Below are 13546 nucleotides of genomic sequence, written 5' to 3'. Positions count from 1 at the left end.
CCTGTCCTCCATCCATCCTTGGTGCCATGGTTTTGTCAGGGACTGTACCCTGATGTGAAAAACACACCCCAAAATGAAGAGAGAATTTGTATTCATTGTTGTACTGACAATGTGTATGGTATTCTAGGGAATTCCTATTATATGACAATGTTCTCGATATGTTGTTTTCAATAGATTTGAAATCTAACCTTAGTGACTGTTATAAAACAGGTCCAGGGAGGAAAAGGTGTGTTTGGCTTACAGTCCCAGTCTCAGCCCATCATTGGAGGAAGGCAGGAACTTGAACAGGAGCAGAGGCAGGAAAAGATGGAAGAAAACTGTTTAGTGGGCTTTTGTGGCTTGCTTAGCTCCTTGTCTCATACAACTTGGCCCAGTTGCTCATAGTAGCCTGGGCCCTCCTTCACCAACTCTTAACCAAGAAAATGCCCTACAAAGTTGCACACAGGCCAATCTGATGGAGGTAGTTCTTCCTCCATCTCTAATTTGGTGTCAGGTTGATAAAAGACTAGAAGTACAGTTGACCCTTGTCAACTTGACACACATAACTATTAAACTATAACTTTTATTTATCCCCAATATATATATATATATATATATATATATATATATATATATATATATATATTGATATATATTGATATATATCGATATATATATGATATATATATATATCAATCAAACAGAGTATGATTTTTTTAAAATACCAGTCTTTAACTTTTTCAGTACATTAAAAGTCCGAGGTCTCTAAAAGGTCAGTCTTTTCACTGTGATTTCCTATAAAAATGAATAATAAGTTTTTGAAAATTCCATAATTAAATCTATTTTTTGAGTGGTGATTTAAGTGTGTGTGTGTGTGTGTGTCTGTGATTGTACCATCTATCAACGCGTTTCAATAATTTGTCACATTTTGTACGCAAGAATGTACCATTTATTTAAAAGATATTTCTTTTAAACTTGTGCATGTGGCACACGTACATATGTGGAGTTCAGAAGACAACTTGCAGGAGTTGGTTCTATCTTTCTGCCATGTGACTTTGAGGGATTGACGTCAGGATGTCAGGTGTGGCTGCAGGATGTTGTGGGACTGGCTTCGGAGTTAGCTCCCAAGGACTGGTCAGGACACTGCCCCAGGCCAGCAGGAACCCCTGCCACTGTCAGGGAGAGTTCCTGGGTGCCTGGGTCCCACTGGTCACAGTTACTTCCGGTGTTGGTGCAGATGTTGTGTCCTCCTTACCTATGATCCTATGATCCTGGGCATGTTTGGGCACCTGGGAGTGCAGCTTCCTCTGGGTGTTGTGGGACTGGCTGTGGAGTTCGAGCCCAAGGTCTGCTCAGGGCACCAGAACAGAAGAAATTCATTCCACTGGTTGGGTGGAGTTTCTGGGTGCATGGGTCCCTGTTTTGACATTTTATTTGGTATGTGTACATGGATATAATATGTTTGAAGTGAATATATCCCCATTACCTTCCCTCCAGTTCTTTTCTCATGGTAGTGTGTCCCTGAGTCTCCAGCGCTGACTGATATGGACAGGTTGACCCCAGGACCCATTTGCTAGGCACTGCAGCAAAAATAGAGAGCTGCAGATTCAGGATGAGACCCTGTCTCAAAATAAGGTGAAGAAGTGATAAAAATGAAACACCTTAGTTTCAGTTTCTAGCACAAACACTCACATGTATACATACAAGTGTATGAGAAAATCTTTTTTACAAGGTAGCCCTCTTATATATTTGCCCTGGGTTCCCAGAGTGAAACCTGCACATAGAGATGTTACCCTTTAGAGTTGCCTAGCCATCAACTCAGCAGAAGTATTTTTTAAAATAGCTTCCTGCAGGGCTTTGTGGCTCAACTTTAATCCCAGTACACAATAGGCAGAGGCAGGCACATCTATGCCAGTTCTCTCTTTCCATGGTTTATATACAGAGTTCCAGGACAGTCAACGAGGTCTCTCTCAAAAAATCTTACCATTGCTCAGGTCAAATGCTAGATGTGTAGCTTTTCCCAAATTTTGTGCCTACCTTAGTATTCCCTGTCTCTGGGTTCCAATCACTGTTCGTTTTGGTAGTGCTCTTTGAATCTGTTCTGATTCTTGTCTTCTCTCCTTTTTTCAGCCCCTTTATCCTCTGCCATCTACATCTGCAGACTTGGGTCTTTTCTGTCTCTGTCCCTCTTGTACTCACTTTCTCTCATTCTCTCTCACTCTCTTGCTCTTTATCTCTCAGTCACTCTTGCTCATGCCCTCTCATTCTCTGTCTCTCAAAGTCTCTCTCTCTCTGTCTCCCAGTCTCTCGCTGTGTCTCAATGTGTGTGTCTGTCTCTCTGTTTTTCTTTCTGTCTATAAAGATACAAGATCAAAAATGGATTACTTGACTCTCTGTTGAGATCCTAAATGTCCCAGGAACTCTCAACTCCACTTCTGTCCCCCAATTGCAAAGGTGTTTTAGATTTGTCTTTTGATGTTGCTGTTTTGTTTTGTTTTTTGTTGTTGTTATTTTCCTCCAAGGGGGCAATCTTGTTTCTCTCTAGCTTTAAATTCAGCCATATACTGACAGTTACTTTTAATGTGCATTCCTTTGTCAACCCATTTTTCAATACTCAGTAAGTTCAGGACATTTTCCCACAGTTCAGAACAGTGGACTGAATACAATCTCAATTTCTTTCCCTCACTGACAGTGTAGTCACGAATTTTAGAGGTCCTTTTGGCCTCCATTTTTCAAGTTTTCACCTGTAAAAAGGCATGGATAGGAAGTTAACTTCACCTGGGTGATGTGAACACAGAGAGTATTTGACAAGGATGAGCACACATTTCAGTACAGGCACTTTGCCTGTTGTTCTGTGCCCTGGTTAGGAATTGCAAGGCAGGCCAGTCACAATGTGTAGCCTGATGGTAATTAATATTCAATCACTGTTTTATTTCTCAGTTTCATTGCTGTATAAAAATGAGTAGAAATGTATCCGTATAAGTGATGTAGAGAGTTGCTGTGATGTATGTATACCTAGTGAAATGATTATCTCATCAGAGCTACTGACCACATCCATTAAACCATAGAGCTAGCTCTTTGTGACAGGAATATATTCCTGATGTCTTAACAAATTTTGAGTATAATGCAGATCACTTTTTCCAACTGTCACCACCCCTATACTATACATTAGACCTGCAGAACTTATTCACGTTATAATTGAGAACTTCTGTCCTTGGTGACTATACCTTATTCTGTTTGCATACTCTCAACCTTTTAGGTGCTGCACGAATGTTGAAAGGAGCTCTTGGTTTTTATTTTTATTTCTATGTAATAGCAAAATCGGGGTCTGAGGCCAAGCACAGTGCAGTTTGGACATTCACTTCTCTGAATGATACTGTCTTTTCATGTACTTATTGGTCGTTTTAATATCTTATAGAAATGTGTAACTGAGTCCTTCATCCATATTTTTAAAATCACGTTGGTGGTCTGGGCCAAATGTGATCACAATGGGGAGATGGCAGCTCCATAATCTTTGACATCTCTCCCTACAAGGATGTCTGATTGCATGAGTCCCTCCAATCCCTCTCTCCACACTCAACCCTCTGGATAAAATGGCTTGAGCCATCCTGTACCCCTCACACCTCCCCCATAAAAACAACCCTAAAATAATTTCTTCACTGTTGATACTTTGTTTACACATTCTGGATATTGACATGGAAAGGGACCTCGGAGCAGACACAACCAGACACAAAATTCTCAGCACAAAGGCCATTCATTGACTGGAAAGGGGGCAGGCAGGGGGAGGAGGGCTGCCTCTGAATTAGGCAAAAACAGCAGGTGTCTCATTGGGAGCAGTTTGTGAGCAGAAAATGGGGAAGTCTGTGCTAAGATAGGTTTGTATGTCCTGACTGGGCATTTTAATCAGTGTACCCAATAATGACATTTGATTGCTAGACCTTAGTGATTGACAGCCAGACCCTAGGGATGAGACTCAGGAATGCATTAGGAATAGGAAGGTGTCCAAATAAGGGAACAGACCTTGGTGCCTAATGATAAGAATGTAATCTAGTGCTGGAGAGATGACTCACTTATTAAGAGCACTGACTGCCCTTCCAGAGGTCCTGAGTTCAATTCCCAGCAGCACATGGTGTCTTACAACCATCAGTAATGGGATCGGATGCCCTCTTCTCTGTCTGAAGACAGCTGCAGTATACTTATATACATAAAGTAAGTAAATAATTCCGTGTACAAACAGATAAACGTTATACTAATAAATAAATGTAATCTAATGATTTAGCCGGGGAGAAGGAGAGTGGAGGACTTGCAGGCACCATGTTTGCAATGGTCTGGGCCTGTTAGAGACCCTGTCAGACACTCACTATATTAGACATATGGTTTACAAACACTTTCTCCCATCGGGTGTTGTAACTTTCACTCTCTGTAGCATCATGTGAAGTACTGAGTGTTCTAATCTATGGAGTTCAGCAGCAGATTGCATGGTTTCATATACAGGAGAAGGCATTACCACATACAATGGGCAACTTCCATTTGTACATAGTAGTTTACATGGTTAAGGTATGCAATGCTTACACTATACAGCTAAAAATATTCTACTATTTTAGGGAGTTTTTTTATAGGAAGTTTTATTACGTTTTATTGTATAAGGGTTGAGAACTTGAGCCTAATTTCATGAAAAGAATGGAAATCTGTGAAGTAGATGATGTCAGTTACACTCTAATGATTTCAGTAGGCAGCAGGTGGCTGAGGTCCTGATGTGATGTTGCTTTGGTACTGAAAGGGCTGAGGAGTCAGGTACTGGGGATTATGGATGTGTTGAATTTACCTCCAGCATCCCATGCTGTGAGGGAGCAGCAATTAAGCAAACCCTGTGTTTTGTTTATCAAGTGTGATCTGTTGCAGAATGTGCCAATCAGTGTCATAGACTCAATCAGCCATGCTCTTATTTTGTGATCTTTACATTGGTTTCCTCAGAGGCAGTATGTGAAGGAGCCCTTGCCATGAACCCAAGACTCAGAAACTTGGTTCCAAAACACTGAATTCCAGACATCCAATGACATGGTGCTTTAGTGAACCTATCTGTGCTCTCCTTAGGAGAAACAATAAGAAATGGACGTCACGTGGTCAGCAGGACTTCAAGTCAGTACTAGTTAAGATTATCAGAATGAGGTGCTGATTTGGGGCAAATTTAACACGTTAGAAAAATGTGGGTTTTTTGATACCTTATTAACATAAGATTCTGGACTTTTTACTCTTCTCCATTTAAATTGTGGTTTTTATTAATTTCTTGACATGTCTCAAGACTTTGGAGAAACTGGAGCTCACCCACACCCCCACCTCCTGTAAAGCTTTTTCCCGTTTCCCTTCACTCTGGGCTCTGAAAGGAATCACAGCTGTAGGAACTACTAGTAAATCTCCCTTCAGGTAGTATGAAATTTTTCTAAAGAAATCAACTGATAAGTTCTATGTCACAGTAGTAATATTATTGGAAATTAAAACTACATCCAAACAGTATAATAACATTGGATTGTATCAAACAAGGGAAACATACATGCAAGAGTATTCTAACTCCTGGGTTATTGTCTGTTATCTGTGAGATTCAGTCACTAACAGGGAGGAGAGGAAGTAATTTTATCATGTAGTTCATACAACATTTTTACTATGTCAAAACACAAACACTGGTGAGTTACAGATGAATTGTGAGAATATTAAATGGAAAAGAATAACTTTGATGTTTGCTATGGTTCTCCTAATGGAAGACAGGTAGGATATGTGGAAGACATAACTCTGTGTAGACTACAACACTGTATCAGAAGACTGTGTGTCATTCCAGGGAAAGAATCTCATTTGACTCAGGAGGAGGGAACTGGGACTCTGAGAAAATGACTTCACTCTAAGAGATCATTTTATCAGGTTTTTAAACTTCTGTAGTCAAGAATATCATAATTTCTCAATTTTCAATAAGTCACAAAATTGTGAGCAGATTAACACAAATATTTGGGATAAACAGACCATTGAAAAAGCATTCCTTTTATTCAGTGCTATGGAAGAACAAAATGCATTAAAAATGTTTTGTTAGCATGACTGCACACATGCCCTCCTGTTTGAGCCTGTGATAATGTCTCCTCTAGCATCATACATTACCAAGTACACGTTCTCTCATTACAGAAAGTGCTCGGCTTGCCCGTTCAGGCTAAATGTCCTAGAAATGGATGGTCAAAAGCAAACCCTTCTAGTGATTGAAAACATTCCTAAAGCTCAGACTGATACCATCCCTACTTGTTCCTTCTCTTGGTCTCTGTCCAGGCTACAGTCAGCTGTGCAGCCTCTCAGAGGTAAAATTCTGACTCTGGCCACTAGGTGGCATCACAGCTGAGTCCTGTAAGTTGTTTCCAGTTAAATATCTAAAAAAATGGTTTGTTCACTGTAACAGCGGTTCTGAGCAGTAAATCTCTGGGCACATTACCACAGATCTGTTTGCTGATGATCCCCAAACCTGCATTCCGTTCCCTGGTTCAGGCGCAGAGTGAGCTCTGCACATGACAGAGATTTCTCCCAGGCAGTAGAGTGCTTGTTCTCCAACATCCCACCCTTTCACAGGTTGCTCCAAATTTCTGCAATCATTCCGAGTCTCTTCCTCTCTAGTATATTCTGCACACAGCTGCCAGGTCCCGAGGGAGCATCTCTATCGGCTCACTCTCCTCCTGTGTTCCCTGACACAGGCTGCCTTTTCCCAAGGGTCTCCCGGAACACCTAGCCTTTTGTAATGTGGACACTCAGCATAAACAACTCTAGCATATATATGGGATTGAACCTTGGATATTCTCCAATGATCTATTTGTTGAATCTCTGTTGTCAAGGTAACACTTCTGGAAGAAGGTAAACAAGGTATCTTTACTTGTCATAGGCAAGGCTTTGCCAGAGCCCTATGACATCAGACGTGTGCTTTTGAAGGGAAGGGCGTAGGGACCCTGTCCTGCCTCTTTTAGCCTATGCTCCCTAACCATGAGAGAGAGTTTTGCTCTATTGTGCACTCAAACCAAATGGTGCAAAACCAAAAGCCACAGAGTCAAACAGTTCAGGACTGGAGGTTTGCACACTAGGAGCAAAGGTGTGTCTTTTCTCCTTAGAAGCAATTAGGATTAGATAATTCTTACTGCAGTGGAGACCTGACCGAATGGTCTTGCCTTACACCTATTGGGGTTTTGAGAATAATTAAATTTTGCACTAAGGTTTATGAACTGAATTTTTAGACAGAGTCTTCAGTGGCCTGGAATTTGCTATAGACGAAAGGCTGCCCTCAGGTTCTTCAAAAATCTGCCTACTTATGTATGGTGAGTGTTTCAATTAAAATTGTGCAGTATCATGCCCGGTTAACTTGGGTTTTTAAGGAATCATTATACGTTCATGTCTGGGGTGTGGACAACATAAACCCTGAGTTTGTAAAAGCGTGCTCCACAAAGTCTATGCTACTGATGGACACTCCTATGCCAGAACATTTTTGCTGTTACTGAGTCCATGCAAGAAGAGAATTCTGCCACCCAGTACATACATCCCCACCACCTAGATTATTCTTTAGATCTTTATGAACACTAAGCTTCTTGTGTCTTAGTGCCACCTTGTGGTACAGCCCTGATGTGCACCAGAAGACAACAGCAATACTGGATGGAAGGAAGGGACCTTGTTCAAAACATTGAGAGAGGGGAACATGGTGGCCTCTGGGGAGAACTTAAGGTCATTTTCTGTATTGAATAAAACTTTCTATACTACTGGAAGTGAAAGAGTTTCCTGGTTATTGTTGCTGTTGTTATCATTACTTTAAAGCAAACACAGGTCTCACCTTAAAGGGATTAAGCAGTATTTAGTGCTGGAGCATTATGCATGACCATGGCATGGAAACACATATCTACCTTATCTCAAATTCCCTGTTCTGGAAAAGAAACTGTGTCATGTGTGTATTGTGTGTGTGTGTGTATGTTGTGTGTGTGTGTGTGTGTGTGTGTATGTCTCTGTCTGTCTATGATTACAGCTTGAGTGTGTATGTGTGTGTGTGTGAATGTGTATGTGTGTGTGTGTCTGTGTGTGCATGCTTACAGCATAAAGAAATAAAGTCATAAATCAAGGCAAATTTAGACTACATTGGTTGGTAACCGGAGAAGCAAATACATAGAGGTGGGAGAAGGTTCATATATGTCTAAATCATTATCTGTTGACATCCTCAGCTGATGTTCATTTGATAGCTAGTGGTCTGCTATGTTGATAGCTTCTAGGGGGGTTTGTTTATTTTTCCAAGATGTTAGTTCAAAGTAAATAGCTTCTACGAACCTTTTATTCTAAGAGGCAAGTTCAGATGCAGCGTGTGGCAAGGAATGGCTGTTTCTGAGGTTGAAAACCTGCCCATGACACGTGGCCTCTGAACCTAGGAAGTTCCAATCTCTGCAGAACTGACATTCCAACCTGCCCTCCAGCCTGTGAACATGGAGGCTCCTTGCAGGAGTCTTGTGCTTAAGGCCACAGGAGACTGTGTATTTATGGCTTCTTATCTGGGGTTTTCTTTCACACAGTTGATAAGCTGTGTCAGCTCTTTACTTGACCACACTTACATGAGACTGGGTTTATACCGCACCATTTTAAATGTTGTCAAATTTTCCTGTTTGAGTTTTATGTCAACAAAGTTTTGGATCTGTAGGACTAGCTACTTTGTGCACTTCAGAAGTTCAGTGATGTAGTAGTTGTTGAGGTAGGCCACCTCAAAGCCCTGGATCTGGGCTTGAGAGGTATCTGAGCTGGCTGTTGCAGCCAGCTGGAGTGTTGCAGCCAGTGAGGGCTAAGGCCAGTTCTACCACTCATGACCTCGGGGCCATAGGTGCCAAGGAACTAGGAACAGGAGGAGGGCTGACTCTCCCACACTCATACCCTGGGGGCTAGCTCACCCACAATCCTCACATCAAGGGCCAGCTCTACTGTGCTGCACAGTTGAGGTGCAGGGCCGGCTCTACTAAATGATGCAGCTGCTGAGGGACAGGGTAAGGAGGAAGGAGTGTATCTCTCCTTCATCCATGCCACTGCATGGGAGACAAGTGGTAGGGCCTCCTTTCACTCCTGTCTATCCTTGGGGCCTGTCTCACCTACAACTTCAGCAATGTGCACAGCCATTCGAGTACTGTAGCTGGCTAGGGGTTAGCTCTCTGCTCTTCTACAACCAGGGTCAGCTCTTCTAGAATGCCCAGGCAAGGGCTTGGGCCTGTTCTGCAAATGCCTCAGACATCAGTATTTCCCCCTGTGACAGCACAGATCAGGGACATCCATCTGGACTTTGGTGGTAACAGACCCCTACTGCTTCAGGGTACAGACTGAGGTGTGGTTCTCAGTGGAAGCACTGGCCCAGGACCCCACCATGGTCCCAGGTGGAATTACGGGCACTCATATCAAACCATTCCTCACCATTTTCATGTCTCCAGTTCTGCCTCTCTTCATTATGCCCACATCCTTCTATTTCTCTTCCATTTCTCCACCACTTACTTGATCCTCTGAGAAGCACCCGAGGTCCTAGTGTCTGGTGTTGTCTAGGGAGTGGCCAGGAGTGCTATATCTTGCTCCCGAATTGTGGCATCAGACAGGGGTCATTTGGGACCTGGTCTACCCATCCGCAGGCCTGGGTTGTGCAGAACTGGAGGTGATCTGCTTGCTCCTCTACTGGCCCACCAGAGTGTCCCAAGGCAAGGGTCATCTGTCTCACTCTCACTCCTACTCAGGACCCTCAGATTCAGGGGAGGCTCTTCTAGTCTCAGGTTTGCTCCCAATACTGGAAAACCGACAGGGCCTGCATGGTGCCAGACTGGTGGTCAGCTCAAGCTCACTTTTTTCAGGCATTGTTAGGCTACTAATCATTCAGATATTCATAAGTGAGAAAACTGAACCTCTCTTCTGCGGTCTCTGACATATGTGACAGAGCAGCCACACATGCAGTGCTTCCAGGGGCAAGTAGAAAGGAATTCCTAAGAATATCCCTCCTCAAGAATTAAGTGCTAATCTACATCCAAGGTCTTCTATGTCAAAGAAACACAGAGTGATGTTGATTCTAGTACATTTTCCCCACAAGGCTTGATTCTGCAGGGTTTGCTTGTTTATTGAATGCATGGATGGATGGATGGATGGATGGGTGGATGGATGGATGGATGGATGGATGGATGCATGGATGGATGGATGGATGGATGGATGGATGGATGGATGGATGGATGGATGGATGGATGATACACACATACACACACTTGCGTCATGGAAGAGATCACCTCAAGGTCTATTTCTCAGTCATTCTCCTCTCTATTGCATGAGACAGAGTTGCTTGCTGAGTCTAGAACAGACCACTTAGCTAGACTCGTTGGACCATAGGACCCCCTGATCATTTTGTCTCTGCCTTCAAGTTCTGCTATTTCAGGCATTCACTGCCAAGCTAGGTTTTTACATGAAAGCAGGGGATGCCAACTCAGATCTTCATACTTATGCTACAAGTACTTAATTCACTGTGACATTTCTCCAGCCCTCTCCATGAGATTATTTTTTAATTGTTTTTTAAGCCAGAGTTGGAGTTTATTAAAAATAAGAACTTGGGAATGAGTAAAGCATAACTAAAGACATGGATGCTTCAACGAAGTAACTTACCTTAGTGGTTTTTTATTATGTGGACATATTCATACATGTATATGTGAGTGTGTGTGTGTGTGTGTGTGTGTGTGTGTACTTGAGACCTGTGTGTGTATTTGTGTGTGTGTGTGTGTGTACTTGGACCCTGTGTGTGTGTATGTATTTGTGTGTGTGTGTACTTGAGACCTCTGTGTGTGTGTGTGTGTGTGTGTACTTAAGACCTGAGATTGACATGGACTGTCTTCATTTATGGCTATTTACCCTTAAAATCTTTCATGAATTAAGCTTTTAGCAGTACCACACATGTAAGCAATCATAGTAACCACTTTCTCCCCAGCTCCTCTCTCCTCCCTTCCTTGCCCTGATCTCATTTTCATATCCATGACTATTTCATTCTGTGAACTCTTGAAATCAGTCTGAATCATCTGAGGGTCATGGCTTTAAAGGTTTGCAGAGGAGTCTTGTGGGTTCAGCAGTGGGTAAACAACTGAAGACAATAATTCTCTTTTGCCCAAATCACCTGCACTTCAGAAATAGAGCAGAAGCTGGGCGTGGTGGCGCACGCCTTTAATCCCAGCACTCGGGAGGCAGAGGCAGGCAGATTTCTGAGTTCGAGGCCAGCCTGGTCTACAAAATGAGTTCCAGGACAGCCAGGACTATAGAGAAAAACCCTGTCTCGAAACCCCCCCCCCAAAAAAAAAAAAACAGAAATAGAGTGGAGGCTCCATGAACTCATCCTCTGCTCTGGACTGACTGATGGCTGACTGCTGGACTGTGTGCAGTCAGCTATAGTTTCAGTGAGTTCACCACTGTAGTGGCTATATGGAGGCTAGAGAATGACGTGTTCTAATTTTATTTTACACACACACACACACACACACACACACACACAAATTCTTTTGAATTGTTTTCTCTTTCCTTGAAAATAAATTTCTTATTTCAAATAGTATATTCTGTTTTTCCCTCCTTCACCTCCTTACATATCCTTCCCTACCTTCCCTCCCATCCAGATCCCTTTCTGTCTCCCTTTACAAGCCAAACAGGCTTCTAAAGGATAATAAAATAAGATAAAAGAAATCCTAACATATTGGAATTGGATAAAGCAAGTAAACAGAAAGAAAATCGTTTGAGAAAAGGCATAAGAACCAGTGAACCACTTGGTCACACACTCAGGAATCCTTTAAAAAACACTAAACTGAAAGTCATAATATATACACAGGGGACCTGGTCCAGACTGTGCAGTATCTTTGTATATTGTCCCAGTCTCCGTAAGTTCATATGTGCATTGATATTGATATTATCGATTTTTGAAGGCTTTGATTTCATGTGTCCTCATCTCCTCTGGTTCTTCTATTCTTTCTACCTCTTTACACACACACACACACACACACACACACACACACACACACACAGAGAGAGAGAGAGAGAGAGAGAGAGAGAGAGACAGAGACAGAGACAGAGACAGAGACAGAGAGAGAGAGAGAGATTACTTAAAATGAAGCCTAGTAGGAAATTAGGGGAAATGCCACCCAACATCATCATACTAGTAAGCATCCAATAAAAGAGAGTTTACAAATGGGAGAGGCATGAAGGTGCAGCAACTGATCCTGCTTGTAGGAAAAACATGTCCATGTGACTCCCAGCAGGAACACTTGACAGAGAAAACTTTTCGGGTGGGGATGGTTGAGATACCTATCTTCTTCCTCTCTGTAGGCTAAGTCAAGAGGATCTGGAGGTGGGAATCTTTTCACCATAAACCTAAAATTCCTCCACATATTTTCTCATAAATCTATTTTCAAGATAGTTTTTTCCACAGTCAACAGTCTCAGAAACACCTGATATTCCTTTGTGTATATTCTGTCAGAATCTATGATACCACAGCAGACAAACTTTAAAGGTAGAATAAAGCAATGTACACGGTATAGTTTATGATGGGATTTGAAAATATATTTTGATATTCTGAAATTGAAATATAATTTTTTTATCTTGCCATCTCTTCCATGTACTCTCATTGCACTCTCTTTCAAATTCTGTCGTCTATTTCTGTACTGGATAGCTTTTTATGTTGGAGATGAGATGTTGATCAGGACCCTGTTCTGAAACAGGGCAGCATGACACTATTAACATAGGTTAGGAGATGTGTGGTGGCTCCCCAGGAATTCAGCAGAGAATGTTCTCACCCAAGTGGTAAATGATGGCTAATTAAGTGTCCCTTGAGGTCTTATCTGTCATTATAAACATAATTGTTTAGTGACAGGGCTAGAAGGACACATAGTACAATGAGTGCTTAATTATTTTTCTGCTCACTTTCTTGCTAGAATGAGGAAGAAGGAATGTTATGACAAAGGGAACCATAGATCCCTTAAAGCTCCATTCAAAAATCAAAATGACTGTACCCTATCAGTCTAGGTAGCCTTCCAAAGGAGGACAGAAGAGCCTTGGCTGTATCCAAGAAATGCTATGTAGGGGTAAGTGTGGGCCCCCACAGCTGAATTAAAATAAAAATGAATGCAAAGCCTTACCTACAATTGGGGTGCTTCTGTCCTTTTTTTCCTCCCATCATTCTAGTTCCCTCCTTTCCTCAAGTGATATATCATTTCTTCAGCGAAAATTTTGTACTGAGACCTGAGTTGGAGAGTACTACACCTTTTTCTAGCATAGTAAAGATATCATTACATAAAATTTATAATGTCATCCATTTTTAATTTACAGTTCAGTGGCACTAAAAGAATTTATATTATTATGAAAAGTGAGTAAAAATCAACCTTCACAGCTTTTTTTTTTTTCATTTCCAAGTGTTGCTTTGCCATTGACCATCAATTTCACATTCTCCTGTCTGCTAAAATTCTAGTGACTATGATTCTATATCAATTAATTTACTATTTTAACTATATCCTATGAATGGAACAGTGCATTTGTATTT

At 41.8% G+C, this 13546-nt stretch overlaps 1 pseudogene; it reads right to left on the bottom strand.

Moving 5' to 3' along the window:
- Positions 1-9850: 9850 nt before the first annotated feature.
- On the bottom strand, positions 9851-9964 carry LOC147004557 (small nucleolar RNA SNORA17; annotated as a pseudogene).
- Positions 9965-13546: the final 3582 nt, after the last annotated feature.

The sequence above is a fragment of the Mus caroli genome, unplaced genomic scaffold, assembly GCF_978045245.1.
Source record: "Mus caroli unplaced genomic scaffold, Mus_caroli_1 scaffold_5, whole genome shotgun sequence".
NCBI lineage: Eukaryota > Metazoa > Chordata > Mammalia > Rodentia > Muridae > Mus > Mus caroli.
Note: the sequence above shows the minus strand (reverse complement) of the source record. Positions and strands in the feature narration are given on the sequence as shown.